A 14,837-nucleotide genomic window follows, 5' to 3' on the forward strand; every position below is an offset into this window, starting at 1 on the left:
GGGTTCTGAAAATTAAAGCAAACTTTCTTCTTTCCCATGATCCCCTTGAAGTATCTCAAAGCAGTTGGCTTTGCAAGATCAAATATTTGGGTTTTTCTTTCCAGCTAATTGATTTTACATATATTCCTTTAAGAAATGCCTTCAGGCCTCAGACTCTTTTACTGTACCATGTGTAAACACACACAAACACACACACACACTAGAGAGACAAAGAGACAAAGGGGGAGAGACAGAAAGATAGAGAGACAGAAAGACAGAGAATTTACTCATTGAGGGACCAGGATCTAGATTTTTTTTAAGTAGCCTTATACTGTATTTATTTTTTTAAACCTCTTTTCCTTTCCCATTGAGACTGGAAGGATATAGAAAAGCATATAAAGATATATAGGTAAGTATAATGTGGGAATGGAAAGACAGAAAATAAAGGAAATTCATACCTTAATAGCCTTCTTTTCCTGTGAAGTAGGAAGGTAAGTTAAAAAAAAAAAATGTGGTAGTTGTGGGATTTAAGGAAAGACATACTAATTTATTTAGTAATTTAGTTTAGACTAATTTATTGAGGGGAATTATAAATGGAGCCAAACAGAGACATAGAGTAATATAGTATGAGTGTTTTGGTTATTCACAAATCCTTTATGTCGCAAAAGATCCTCTTATGGTTGTATGATATATGACCTGATTACTGTGTCAGCTTTATCTCTGAGCTGCATTTTTTGAAGGACTTTTTGAGAGGTCTGCATGATAATTTAGCCGTAATGTAATATAATCACAAGTGGCAGAATGTCTGAGGCTGGGACAGACTGACAAAATAATGAATAAACCACTTGCTTTCCAAACATAAGCAGTGTAATTTTGGTAAATAATTATGCAGGCTCGGAAAATGCATACCCAACATATACACACATCAGATACACATACACACATGTTAAAATACATGCATCCACAGTCTAAAGCTAAATAAATACAAAATAACATTAGCTTTAACATGGATTCATTGAAATATAATACGTAGAAGAAATGGTATAACAAATTCACTGTAATTTGCTCCAATTAGACATCTACTATGATCGCTTCTGTGAGTCAGTTTTTGGAAGGATTACCAGAATAATTAAAAGAACTGAGATCATTTCCTTTCTTCTGAAAAAAAAATTCATGGGGGATTTAGTAGCTCTCTCCAGGTATTTGAAGGACCATCAAATAAAGAAGAGGTAAGACTTATTTATTAGAGCACAAAATCTAGAAGTAGAACTAAGTAGAAGTTACGTTATAGCTGATACAAATTGAATTTTCTTAGACGTTGTTTAACAATAGAATGAGATTTCTTGTGAGGAAGTCAACTCTTTGTGACAGAATGAACAGGGGTATTGGCTTTTTGCTGCAATGCCCTCATTAAAAGGATTTGTGGTGGGAGAGGATTAATTGTAGGGAGTCCATTATAACTCTAGGATTTTGTGGTAGATTATTATATGTGAGGCAATACTGCGTACAAGTTCTGTGTGCACAGACAAGTATACTTAAGTTTACTCTTAGACCCCCTTGCATTTCATTTAATAAATAATTTGTTTCTTCAGCATTGTTGAAGGTTCTGAATATCATATTTAATAAAACTGTCTTATATTTTTACAAATGGTGCTAATTAATCAAAGTGTAGAAATTAGCTGATACTTCATTTTTTATTGAAGTATAGTTGACATACAATATTCTATTAGTTTCAGGTATATAACATGGTGAGTGATTCAACAGTTTTGTACATTATGAAATGCTCAGCACAGTAAGTGTAGTTACCATCTGTCACCATACAAAGTTATTACAATATTTCTTTAAAGATTTATTTATTTATTTTAGAGAGAGTGAGAGAGAGAACAGGCAGAGGAGCAGAGAGAGAGAGAGAGAGAATTTCCAGCAGACTGCCCACTGAGTGTGGAGTCCATGGCAGGGCTCGATCTCACCATCCCAAGATCATGACCTGAACCAAAATCGAGAGTCAGATGCTCAACCAACTGAGCCACCCAGGTGCCCCCAAAGTTATTACAACATTATTGACTATATTCCCCATGGAGTGTTTTTCATCCCCAGGTCTTATTTGTTTTATAACTGGGATGTAAAATAAATGTATCTTTAATGAAGACATCTCATCTTGCAGTCATATTAATCAAGTTATGAAATAATATTTCTCTGTTCTGCATATAAAACATTTGCCCATATTTTGACACAAGCTCTATATATTTCATTATTAATAGATCCAGAACAGATCCAAAGTTATATGCAGTGTGTAATAAGAACCCACACTTTTCTTTATATGTATGGAATGTATTTTATATTAGAACACACATGAAAATGCTACATGTCAAAGTTTTAAAACAGCTTTAAGAGTTCCTAATTTATTACAGTAAAGGAGCTGAGTGGTTAAAACTTCACTCTAAGATATGGTAAATATCTAGAGAATCTCTTAAGATTTAAAAATATATCTATTTTCTAAAATGATAAACCCAGTCAAGATGTTAATGAACACTAATGACTATAGAGAAAATATGTTAGCAGGAGCATATTAAAATACAGGTCAACTTTATATTGTCACTCCAAAGCACAGAGTGCAGTAGGACATAGCCGGAACCTACAGACTAAGGGTCTTAATAACATTGGGTGGACCAGGATCTTGAGGTAAAAAAGAAAGAGAGGGAGAGGAAGAGAGATGTGGGGGTGGGGGAATGAGGGAAGGAGGAAGGAAGAAGGAAAGAATGAAGGGAGTCAGTGAATGGGGAAGAGGGAGTGAGTGCAGTCAGGCATTTTTATCTGAGCAGCCCTGAAAAAAGGAAAGTGTAGTATTAATAATAGGTTCACAAACCAGGCTTCACTCTGGCTATCTCAGGTATGAGAGTGTAGCCCAGGATGTTGTGGTGTACCCTACTTTTCACAGAGATTTTTTCATACTGTACCACATCGTGAATGCTTTTTTTTTTGAGCTCTTATATTTGAGTTTATTCTTCATTTAAAACACTACTATAGTTGAATATTAAAACAAAAACAATAGCAAGTAGTGAGCTATGATTATAGTCCTTCTCTCATTCACTACTGCATATAAAATGCCAGCAGTGTTATTCACTGGCCCCATTAAGAGGTCTGACACTGAACACCACCCCTGGGATGATGTTCATCATCCTCATAGGCTTCCCCATTGTAATGGCGCCGTCTTTCCTGATTTGGATCAAAGTCCACCAGTTCTACCTGGTCCATTTCATCAGTCTCTTCTACGTCCTTCCTCTCAGGTAGGAGTTTTTCCAGCAAAGAAAGTTTATCAGGAGAGAGAAAGCCATTCTCAGGAAAGTTTACCTTAAATTCAATGATTAGGTGACCCTTCTCATATGGTCTATGGTAAATTGGCATGCCTTCATTTAGCACACACTTGATATCTCCATGCTTGACAATTTGACCTGGGTGAGAGGTGATGACGATGGTTTGGTTGTCAAGAGTAGATATTGGCTTTTGAAAGCCACACAGTGCTTCAACCAGCTGTATGTCCATACACATGAAGAGGTCTTCTCCTCCCCGAGTAAAAACAGCGTGGTCCTTCTGATCTAAAACAATGATAATATCTCCTGGTTCCAGTCCTGGTTCTTGGTCTCCTTCACCATGGAATGTTATCTTCTGGCCGTCCTTCATGCCTTTGTCAATATGAACTTCTAGAATCTTCTTCTCTCGAACTATCTTCCTCCCATTGCAGTTTTTACATCTGTCTTTGGGACTGATCTGTTCCCCACGGCCCTGGCACTCCAGGAACACAGACTGAATTTGCTGAACCATTCCAAGTCCTATCTGATGAATTCTTATTTGCATTCCAGTACCTCGGCAATTGGGACAACATTCGACTGTTCCTTTCTTACCACCTCGGCCTTCACATTTATCGCAAATCACATTCTTTTGCAGAGCTAGTTTTCGTGTTGCACCATTATATAAATCTTCTAAGGTTACTGAGAGCTGATGCACATTTTTACCTCTCCTTTCTCTCTGCATCCTTCCTCCTCCTCCAAAAAACATATCAAAGATGTCCATGGGGGAGCCAAAACTGCCACCAGCTCCACGTTCTTTAATTGCCTGTTCTCCTCCTTTGTCATGTAATTCCCTTTTCTTTGCATCAGAGAGTACTTCCTAAGCTTGAGAAATCTGTTTAAACTTCTCTCCTTCATTTGGATTCTTATCAGGGTGGTACTTCAAGGCCAGTTTCCTGTAGGCCTTTTTCAATTCCTCTTGGGTGGCATTGGGTTTGACCCCCAAAACATCATAGTAAGTGGTGTCTTTCACCATTTTCTACAGCCAGTGAGAGGGCCGAGGTCGGTGTCGGGGAGCGGGAAGGAGCGTGTTGCTGGGCGCAGCTCGGGCAGCCGCTCCTTCGCGTCTCACCGAGCGTTCTGGAAAGTTCCGCCTCATGAATGCTTTTTATGCTCAAAATATGATGGTCAATATGAAGTTATACTGACATTGGCCCTATCTTCAAGAAAAGTACAAACTAAGGACAAAATAGAGACAGAGATGAATATATGTAAGCACAAAAGAAGAAGGGACATAAATATACATGATTTAACATTTCATTTCAAAGCATGCGCTAAAACATAATTATTATTTTTAATTCACCATATTTATCAATGGAACATATGTGCTAATGCATGTTGTTCATCAGTAGGAAACAAATCAAGCATTAAGCCTATTGGTAGTAACATAGCGGTTAACTTATATTAAGTGCTTATTATGTGACAAAGACATTATATGCAGCTTCACGTCAGAATCTCACAACAATTCTAGGAAAAGTAATATTAGCCCCTTTGATGAGAAAATGAGAAAACTCATGATTAAGGGAAGTATAAGTTTATTCACCCAGCTGCAAAGGATTAGCAGCTGGTTACAAATTATATCAAGTGTGTATACTCTAGTGCAAGCTGAGAAGCACTGGATGGTCATTCCCATAGTCCAGTTAGTGTGACCCTCTATTCTGGTTTGCATGGGGCAGGTCACTTTACACCTGTTTTCCCTGGGTAATTATAAATAGAGCCACCTTTCACTTTCAGAGTGTTACAGTTTAGTAATAAATACATGTTCATTCTAATACTCCATATTGCTAGAATCAACCTGTTCTCCTTCAAAATTCAAAATAGTATATAGATGTGTGCGTGCACATGCCCACAATAGGCATGTGTGTCTGTGAGTGCGTGGTTCGCTAAATTACAGTAAGGGATGAAAAATGACCATAATGTAGCAATTCTTTTATAGATCTCATGTTCTAGTCCTCATTTTCAAGAAATCTATTTAATAAAAGCTGAAATAGAAAGTAGATAATTGTGTGCTGAATCTGGATTGCAAGTATAATCAACTTGAATAATTATAACAAAAACTTAGTCATCTGTCTATAAAATATGCCCTTAATGGAATGCTAGAAAACTTTTTCACAAAAGGTAAATTAATATTCATATGCTGATCAAGTGGGTACAACAATCAGTTAGATTAGGCCTACTGAATATTGCTTATTCAGGAAATAATAATGTTTATTCTCTAAATTTTGGTACTCGAACATCAGGTGACTTAATATAATATTTTTTCCTTTGGATATATGATTTTATAAATAGAATGATAAACATATAAATTGAAAATGACTTCATACACTGTATAGAATCAACTTTATAAAATTCACTAGATCAGTAATCTAAGTATTTGTATACAAATGTTGAATAAAAACTATACAAAACTTACTTTATATATATATATATGCTTAATGTATTTTATATATATAGTGTACATAACTTTACTAAGCTCTATTACATACATGACTATGTATACATATATACATATGTACTTCCCATATCAGCATTTTGTATTTTATTTGTATAACATGTAATGATAGAAACTAACATTTATTGAGCATTATATTAAGTGCAGGGCACTCTGCTAAGCACATTACATTTACTTTATCATCTAATCCTCATAATGGCTCTGTGATTATAAGGCACAATTATATTCATGATCTCGGGATTAGGAAACTGAGTCATTCCCCAAGATTATACCGCTATTAAGTAGTAGGACCAAGAATCAAATGTGAGCAATTTGTCCACACTAATCTTCCTTCATGAGTCACACATGTAAAACTGAAATTCATACATATATCTTTTAGTTTAAAGACTAATGTTAACTCCTAATTTTCCCATAAATTGCGAAGAAAAATAACTTTTCGGGGCGCCTGGGTGGCTCAGTCATTAAGTGTCTGCCTTCGGTTCAGGTCATGGTCCCAGGGTCCTGGGATCGAGCCCCACATCGGGCTCCCTGCTTGGCAGGAAGCCTGCTTCTCCCTCTCCCACTCCCCCTGCTTGTGTTCCCTCTCTCGCTGTGTCTCTCTCTGTCAGATAAATAAAAAAAATCTTTAAAAAAAGAAAAATACCTTTTCTCATTTTCCTTTCCAGCATCATGCTGTTTCCATATCCTCTGATCTATTTCTGTAACCCACTCTGGTCTGTATTGTATGTCAGTACTCATAAGTAGAATTAATATTTCCATTCAAAAAGACGATTTTTGGGTTAGATTGGTTTTCTATGCAATTTACTTACAGTTCACATAAAATTTCACCAACATTTATTTGCCTCTTATCTTTTGCTTACTAAGATTTTATGGTCACATATCTCTGCAAATATTAGATTTCAGGCAGTCTAGGTCATTTAAACATGTCTGTTTTGCAATATTCTTGTTGAACCTATTTGGGAAAAGATTTGCCTCTCTCCTAAGTGAGAAGACTGTAGAGGGGACATGGTTTATGGGCTTCCTCGCTGGGGTGCTGTCAGATTTTGAGATGTATGTTTTAAAAATATCGTGCTCCATTACCCAGAAGTAAATTATCTCCCATGACTTACTGCAACATGCTATTAAATATTTCTTGTATTTACTATTAGCCTGGGTTTTTGTAACAACACAGTTTTAAACATGTGTTGGGGGTGGGGCATATGTGTATTTGTGAGTTATACATAAGCAGTTACTGTATCTATTTAATTATTTATAATGAGAACCCTTTTTAGATTTTAAATGTTTCCTGGAATCATATGATGACTCAGGTCACAGTTTTATATGAGATAAGAAGAAATTGGAAATAAGAAAATTCTGCCAAGTTTCAGACCAAATAATTGAATATACATGTTTTCCAGCTTGAATTTGATAAATATGCTATTTGCATTAATGTCTATTAACATTTATATCTGTGTACTTTCAAAGATTGTCTAAGATTTCATGGAGAGTTAAGACTCCCAGATTTATAATTTTTGATTCTTTAATGTTTAATAAGAATCCTATCTTCTAACTCCCCTGCAGCCTTGCCTTTTTTCCCCAAATGGGCTTTCCATGGCTCATTAACTCTGAATGTGTAATTACATCAGACAGGCCCATAGGGGAAGGAGGCATATACCCAGAGGACCTAAGATGAAATCTTTTAACAGCAAAACATCCTCTGGTCATATATTTGAAGCCATCTCTAGTTTTCTACTAACTTAAAAAACTAAATCATTGACACAACAAAAGGAATGTTAAAGTACTATTTTTTGCCAACGTGCTCAGTATCATTTGAGCACTAGTAAATCAGATAAAATCAGAAAATTCATTTGGACCAGGATACATGTTATCAAATGTAACTCTAAAGTTTGTCAAGGAGGAGAGTTCTTTCTTGATGGAAAAAATAGAAAAAAGTTACCCTTAGGGATGCCTCGTGGCTCCATCTGTTAAGCACCTGCCTTTGGCTCAGGTCATGATCCTGGAGTCCCGATATTGAGTCCCACATCGGGCTCCTTGCTCAGCAGGAAGCCTGCTTCTCCCTCTGCCTGTGACTCCCTCTGCTTGTGCTCTCTCTCTCTGACAAATAAATAAATAAATAAAATCTTTTTTAAAAAGTTACCTTTGTTCACATCCTAGTGTGATGTCATTTATGTCATGACCATAAAAATATATTCTAAGTTTGAATCTGATTTTAAAACAAATATTTGAAATATTACTCACTGTGACAAAAAAAATCTATACTCATCCTGTTCTCTTGCAATAGACACAAATAATGTAAATCCTCTTCACTAAAGAGATACTGACTTCAGGTTTCAGCTTCAACATGTAAAGAGTTTGGAAGTTGCCAGTCCTGTACTTTAAACAAGAAAAATCTGGACAAATGAAAATCAGTGACTTTTCTTGGACCCATCAGAGAACTGAGGTTACAAGACAAACTACCACCCTGAAAACAGGAGAGACAAGCACATCCAGAGCAACAGTAGGGAGATCTGCTTACCTGGAGCAGAAACTCCTGAAAATTTAAACTGGTAGGAACACTTAAATGGTAGTTTTAAAGAATTGCTGGAGGTTGAGTGTGTACTGGCTGGGGGAGGGGAGGAATAACCATTATGAAATACACTCAGTGAGTTTCCTATAGCAAAAGCCTACACTCCAGGGGAAAAGACTTTACCAGAGCCTTTTGCCAGTTGGGGAAAGGAAATTCCTCCCACTCTAGCCACCTCTAGGCTTCCTGTATCACTTAAGTGGAAAAAAAATAGTTAACAGGGGTGAGGGGCTCAAAAAATAGATTGGGAACACAGCAGTTAGGGAAATGAGGTGGGAGGGAATTAACACCACATGTGAAGTTCATAGCCCAGAGACACAGGCTCACTAAAAGACTGAGATTTAATCCAAGATTGCAGAATCCTCCTCTCCACCTCACCTAACCATGATAGTAAAAGGGATTCAGTATAATAACAGCAAATTGCAGCTGAAAGACACAGACTTTCTCTGAGGAGTACTTATGGAAGCCCAAAGTCATAAGGAGATAACAACAAGCACACAAGATGATTTTAAAGTCTCTGGAGCCTCTACTTATAGTAAAAATTTTAAATGGCCCAATTTCTAGCCAGAATAACAAATCCTCACATTAAATGCCCATTTTCTTCAGTTCATATTACCTTACCCAATACAACATACCTAGCTTTCAACAAAAAATTATAAAGCATGCCAAAGGCAAGATAAAACACAGTCTTGAGACAGCAATCATCAGAGCCAGACTTGGAATGACACAGGTGTTATATTGATCAGATAGGGAATATAAATGATTAACATGTTAAGGCTTCTAATGGAAAAAGTATACAACATGGAAGAACAGATGACTAATGTATGCAAAATGTCTCCAAAAATAATAAAAATAAATGCTCAAAATTTTAAAAAATCACTAACAAAAATCCTTCCTATAATTTAATCAAAAGATTCAAAAAGGCTGAGGAAAAAAATCAGTGGTCTTGAAGATAGGGCAATAGAAATCCTTAATGGAAATGCAAAGAGAAAAAATAATGAAAAACCCAGGAGCTGTCTTCCAAGAATGGTGGGACAATAAAAAAAAAGTAACATATATGTAAGTGGAATACCAGAATGAGAAGAAATACTAGAACAGAAGAAATATTTGAAGTAATAATGGCAAAGAACTTTCTAAAATTAATGATGACTACCAAGCAACAGATTCAGGAAGCTCAGAGAACACCAAATAGAATACATAGCAAATAAACTACACTTAGAATATCATATTCAAACTGCAGAAAATCAATGACAAAAAGAAAACCCTGAATAAGGTACATGAGAACTTTGATCTATATAAAGAAAGGAAAAGTATCAGAGAAGGACTAAATGATGGTACTCTTAATTGATCTAAAAGTTAAGTGTTTCTTTAAAATTAATAACAAGAATATATTAGGTGATTACAGCATACGGACACTGAAATGATTGACAAATATAAGGAAGAAATGGAAGTAATTGGAAATATTTAGGTATAAATCTAACAAAGTATGAACAAGATCTATATGTGGAAAGCTATAAAATAATGAAAGAAATCAAAGAGTATCTAAATAAATGGATATATGTTCCATGTTTCTGAATTGGAACACTAAATGTTGTTAAGAGCTCAATTTTTCCCAAGTTGATTTAAAGTCAGTGTGGAAGCCAATCAAAACCTCAGCAAGCCATTGTGTAGATAGCGACAAACTGATTCAAAAATTTATCTGGAAAGATGAAAGACGTAGAATAGTCAACACAAACTACAGAAGAACACTATGTGATTTGAAGACTTAGAATAAAGCTACAGCAAATTAAGCATGGTGAAATAATAGACATATAAAATAATGGGACAGAATAAAGATCCCAGAATTGGGCCCACACAGATATAGCCAATTGTTTTTTAACAGAGGCACAAAGGCAATTCAATGGAGAAATTTCAATCATTGGTGTTTTCCATCTCAACAAACCACTTCCTTTGTGCATCCATATGAAGCAACTCCTTATAAGTTTTAACATCATTGGTGTTTTCAATCTTTGGTCTTTTCAATCATTGGTGTTAGAACAATTGGACATCCATATGCACAAAAAAAAAAGAATCTAGACATAGACGTCACATATCACAAAAAAATATACTCAAAATGCATCTTTGTAACATGCAAAAGGATAAAACTTCCAAAACAAAACATGCAAAAAGATAAAATTTCAAAAACAAAATATAGGAGAACATCTATTGTGACCTTGGAGTTAGTGGTAAATATTTAGATACAATATTGATACCATGATTCATGAATGAAAAATCAATTAAGTTGGACTTTTATATTAACATTAAACACTTTAAAATACATATCTGATAAAGGAAATGTATCTAACAGATACAAAAAACTTGTAAAACACAAGAAAACAAACAACCCAACTAAAAAAATGGGCAAAATATTTGAAGACATATGACCAAGAAAATATACAAATGGACAATAAACATATGAAAATACACTGCACACCATTTGCTATTATGAAAATACAAATTTTTTAAAATGAAATATGACTGCATGTTATAATAAGTCATAATAATGCCTAAAAATTTAAAAATTGACAATACACATTTCTGGTGAAATACACAGCAACAGGAACTCACATTCATTGCTGGTGGGAGTATAGTCACTTTGAAATACAGTTTGGCAGCTTCCTACAAGGCTAAACATAGCCTTACCAGGAATATTGATCTAGGAGTAATTCTCCTAGCTATTTCCAACTGATTAAGAACTATGTACACATTAACACGTGCATGCAAAAGTTTATAGCAGTTCTATTCATAATCACTAAAAATTAGAAGAAATCAACTTGTCCTTCAATAAAGAAATGCAAACTGAAGAACATCCATAAAATGAAATACTATTCAGTAATTAAAAAAGGAATGAAGTATCAAGCCAAACAATGCCATTGATGAATCTTAAATATATTTTGCTAAGTGAAAGAAGCCAAAATAAAAATGCTACATTATGGTATCATTCCATTTATATGAAAATTCTATAAAGGCAAAATTATAGAGACAATATAGACATCAGTGATTACCAGAGATTTCCAAGAGCAATGAGGGGTTTGACTAGATGAATCAAAGATGAATTTTGGGGTAGTTTGATACTCTAATGCTAGCTACATGACACTATGCATTTATCAAAACCCATAGATCCTTCTGGAAAGGATTCACTGCACTAAATGCTTTGAAGAACATCCATTGTTCATGGGGAAAAGGTCAAAATATCAACATTAACAGGAGTTTGGAAGAAGTTTATTCCAATCATGGATGATGTTGAGGGGTTCAAGAGTTCAGTGGAGAAATAACAAGAGAATTAGAATTAGAAGTGGAGCCTGAAGTTGGGACGGAATTGCTGCAATTTCATGTTAAAACTTATAAGGAGTTGCTTCATATGGATGCACAAAGGAAGTAGTTTCTTGAGATGGAACCTGCTCCTGGTGAAGATGCCATGAAGATTACTAAGATGACAACAGAGGATTTACAATATTACATAATTGATAAAGCAGTGGCAGGGTTTGAGATGAATGACTCCAGTTTTTAAATAAGTTCTACTGTGGATAAAATGCTGTCAAACAGCATTGCAGGCTACAGAGAAATCATTAATGAAAGGAAGGAAGAGTACATCAATGTGACAAACTTTATTGTCTTATTTTAAGAAATTGCCACAGCCACCCCCACCTTCAGCAACCACCACCCTGATCACTCAGCAGCCATCAATATTGAGGCAACATTCTCCACCAGCAAAAAGATTATGACTTCTAAAAGTTCAGACAATGATTAGCATTTTTTAACAATAAAGTACTTTTTAATTAAGGTATATACATTGACATTTTTTTAAAAAATGCTATTACACACTTAGTAGACTACAGTGTAGTGTAAACATAACTTTTATATGTACTAGGAAACAAAAAAAAATTATTTGACTAGCTTTACTGCAATATTCATTTTATTGCAGTGGTCTGACACCAAACCCATAATATCTTTACAATATGAGAAGGCCTATAAGCAGTGACATTCCAGCAGTAAAAAGAGTGCATCTAGAACTCAGATCCTATTTTCTAATACCATTCCCCAATGAAAGAAATGGGGTCCTTGGAGACATGGCTAATTCTATGACTCAGGCAAGAAATAATCATGGTCTAGGAGCACCAGATATTAAGGAAGTACTCTAAAACATAACAAAATAAAAATATTTGGAGTATATAAATAAGACATAGGAACCAACTGAGCCCCGAGTGGTCAAATCTGGAACAATTTGAGCAAAAATAAATAAATGGAGTATAACATTATAATCCAAAGTATAAAATAAATATTCATGAGTCCATACCAATATAAATATATAAATATTGAATCAACAAATACTTGGAGTAGGGAATAGACAAAACTCCCATGCAAAAGAATGCCAAATGATTTATTTAGATGTTTTGCACATAAGGAGGTTGAGCCTAACTCTCCAATTCTTAAATGTGGGCTGCACATAGTAAAATCTTCCCACAGAGTAGGGAAAATGGGGAGGAGCTACTTTACAGTGGAAAAATATAGCCAACACTGTCACAGCCTGCTGATCAAGGTTAACATCAACAGTGATAATTCATGTTGACAGTATATACCATAGATATGCTGTATTGAGAATGACACTTTACCTCTGTGATCTTCCTCACAAAAAACAATAAATCTAGTTTAATCATGGGAAAAATATCAGATAAATCCCAGGTGAGGGACAGTCTACAAACTATCTGACCAGTACTCACTCCTCTATCCTGACCTGTCAAGGTCATCAAAAATGGAAAATCTGTGAAACTATCATAGTCCGCAGGACCCTAAGGAGACGTGACTACTGAATGTGTGTTATCATGAATGTCATCCTGGAACAGAAAACAGACAGTTAAAAATTAAAAACTAAGGAAATATGAATATAGTATGGACTTTAGTTAATAATAATGAATCAATATTGTTTCCTTTATTGTGATAAATATACCAATGTAAGATTTTAATAACAAGTGAAATTGTGTGTGGGATATATGGAAATTCTCTGTTCATATATGGATATATATGTTACCATGTTATTTAATCTTATATCCCCTTTTCTGTTGGTTTATGAAGAAACTGAGCCCATAAAAAATAAAGAGGCTTGGGTCAAGCTGATACGTCTTGTATTATTTCTGGAATCTACATAGAAATTGAATTTTTAAAGATGAGATTGTTACTTTTCACTTTCCCAAAACTCTCTAGTCTGAGAATTGTTAAAATACTTTTATTTTTTCTGACTTGGACATTTACCTGAGGTTTACACTTTTATTTTGTATAATGGACTTATGGAAATAAATTCTTAAAATATATTAAACCTAAAATAATACTAATCATAAAATTGAAGTTTTGCTTTCCAAAGAAAGGAATACCTCCTCTATTATTCCTTTGTAACATCTATATATGACAAAATATTGTTCTACAACTTTATATCTGCATTAAGACATTGAATAAATAATTTTTTCTCCTGTATTTAGAACTGTTGAAGTCTTTGGAATAACATTTTCCCACTATTATTCAAATGAATTAGTTTCCATAAGGAAAGGATCTACTTGTACAAAATTTTGAAAACCAAAGCATATTAATAGCAGTCTTATAGCTTTATGGGGCTTCCAAAATATTCTAGAGTAACAAAATTTTATAACATTTCTAGAAATCTGAATCTGTGATTTCGAATCAGTAAGGGAGTATTTTGAATCTACTAGAGGGTAAAGGTAAAGAGAAAGTGTGTTATCCTTTTTGTCATCTGCTGCCTGGTATCTTCATAACTGCTGCTTTCTTCTGGCAGATGATTTAACGGTGCAAATGTCCCCTCCTACACATATCATAGGGAAAAGATGAAAGTCTGTCCTTAAACAGTTCATTACATACTTGTGTATGTACAGCACAGGGCAGCAAAGAACTTCATTTTTTTTTAACCATAGAATCACTATATGCTTTTAAGTCTAAGCTAAACAATTGGTCCTGAGAACTCAAACAATTCTTTAGAAACTGAGAGCAGTTTGTCTTCTTTTCTGCATTTTCCTAGCATTTGCCCATAAACGATTCCCATTAGCGCAGTTGGCTTATGTTTAATATGGAATTCTACTGGGCAGAGTTGTGCGTGAAGGCATCTCAGAGGTGCTTGGTCATCCTCCTCCATAGCTAACCTCTTCGTGGTAACCTTCACCTCACACACGGATCGTGCATCTAGTGATCTGAAGCCCGGAAACAAGTGCGGCTTCCTTGCCACCCTAAGTAAAAGATACTGAAACTTCCCAAAAAGGAACATAGAGTTGCAGGTTCTTTGAGGTTTCATGGCATGTCTATGGTAAGAAGTGATGAGGTAAGAAGTATGATTTCACTTTGATGTAAAGCAAATACGTGTGCACTAATCTAACATTAGGCTATAATTAAATCCTTTATATTATAGATAATGATTATTGTATGGATAAGGAACAGAAAATGATTCGTTTTGAAA

The 14,837-nt window shown here is 34.9% G+C and overlaps 1 pseudogene; it reads right to left on the reverse strand.

Annotated features, from left to right (window-relative positions):
• Positions 1–3,101: 3,101 nt before the first annotated feature.
• On the reverse strand, positions 3,102–4,302 carry LOC113934904 (annotated as a pseudogene).
• Positions 4,303–14,837: the final 10,535 nt, after the last annotated feature.

This window comes from Zalophus californianus, chromosome 13 (assembly GCF_009762305.2).
Source record: "Zalophus californianus isolate mZalCal1 chromosome 13, mZalCal1.pri.v2, whole genome shotgun sequence".
NCBI classification, from domain to species: domain Eukaryota; kingdom Metazoa; phylum Chordata; class Mammalia; order Carnivora; family Otariidae; genus Zalophus; species Zalophus californianus.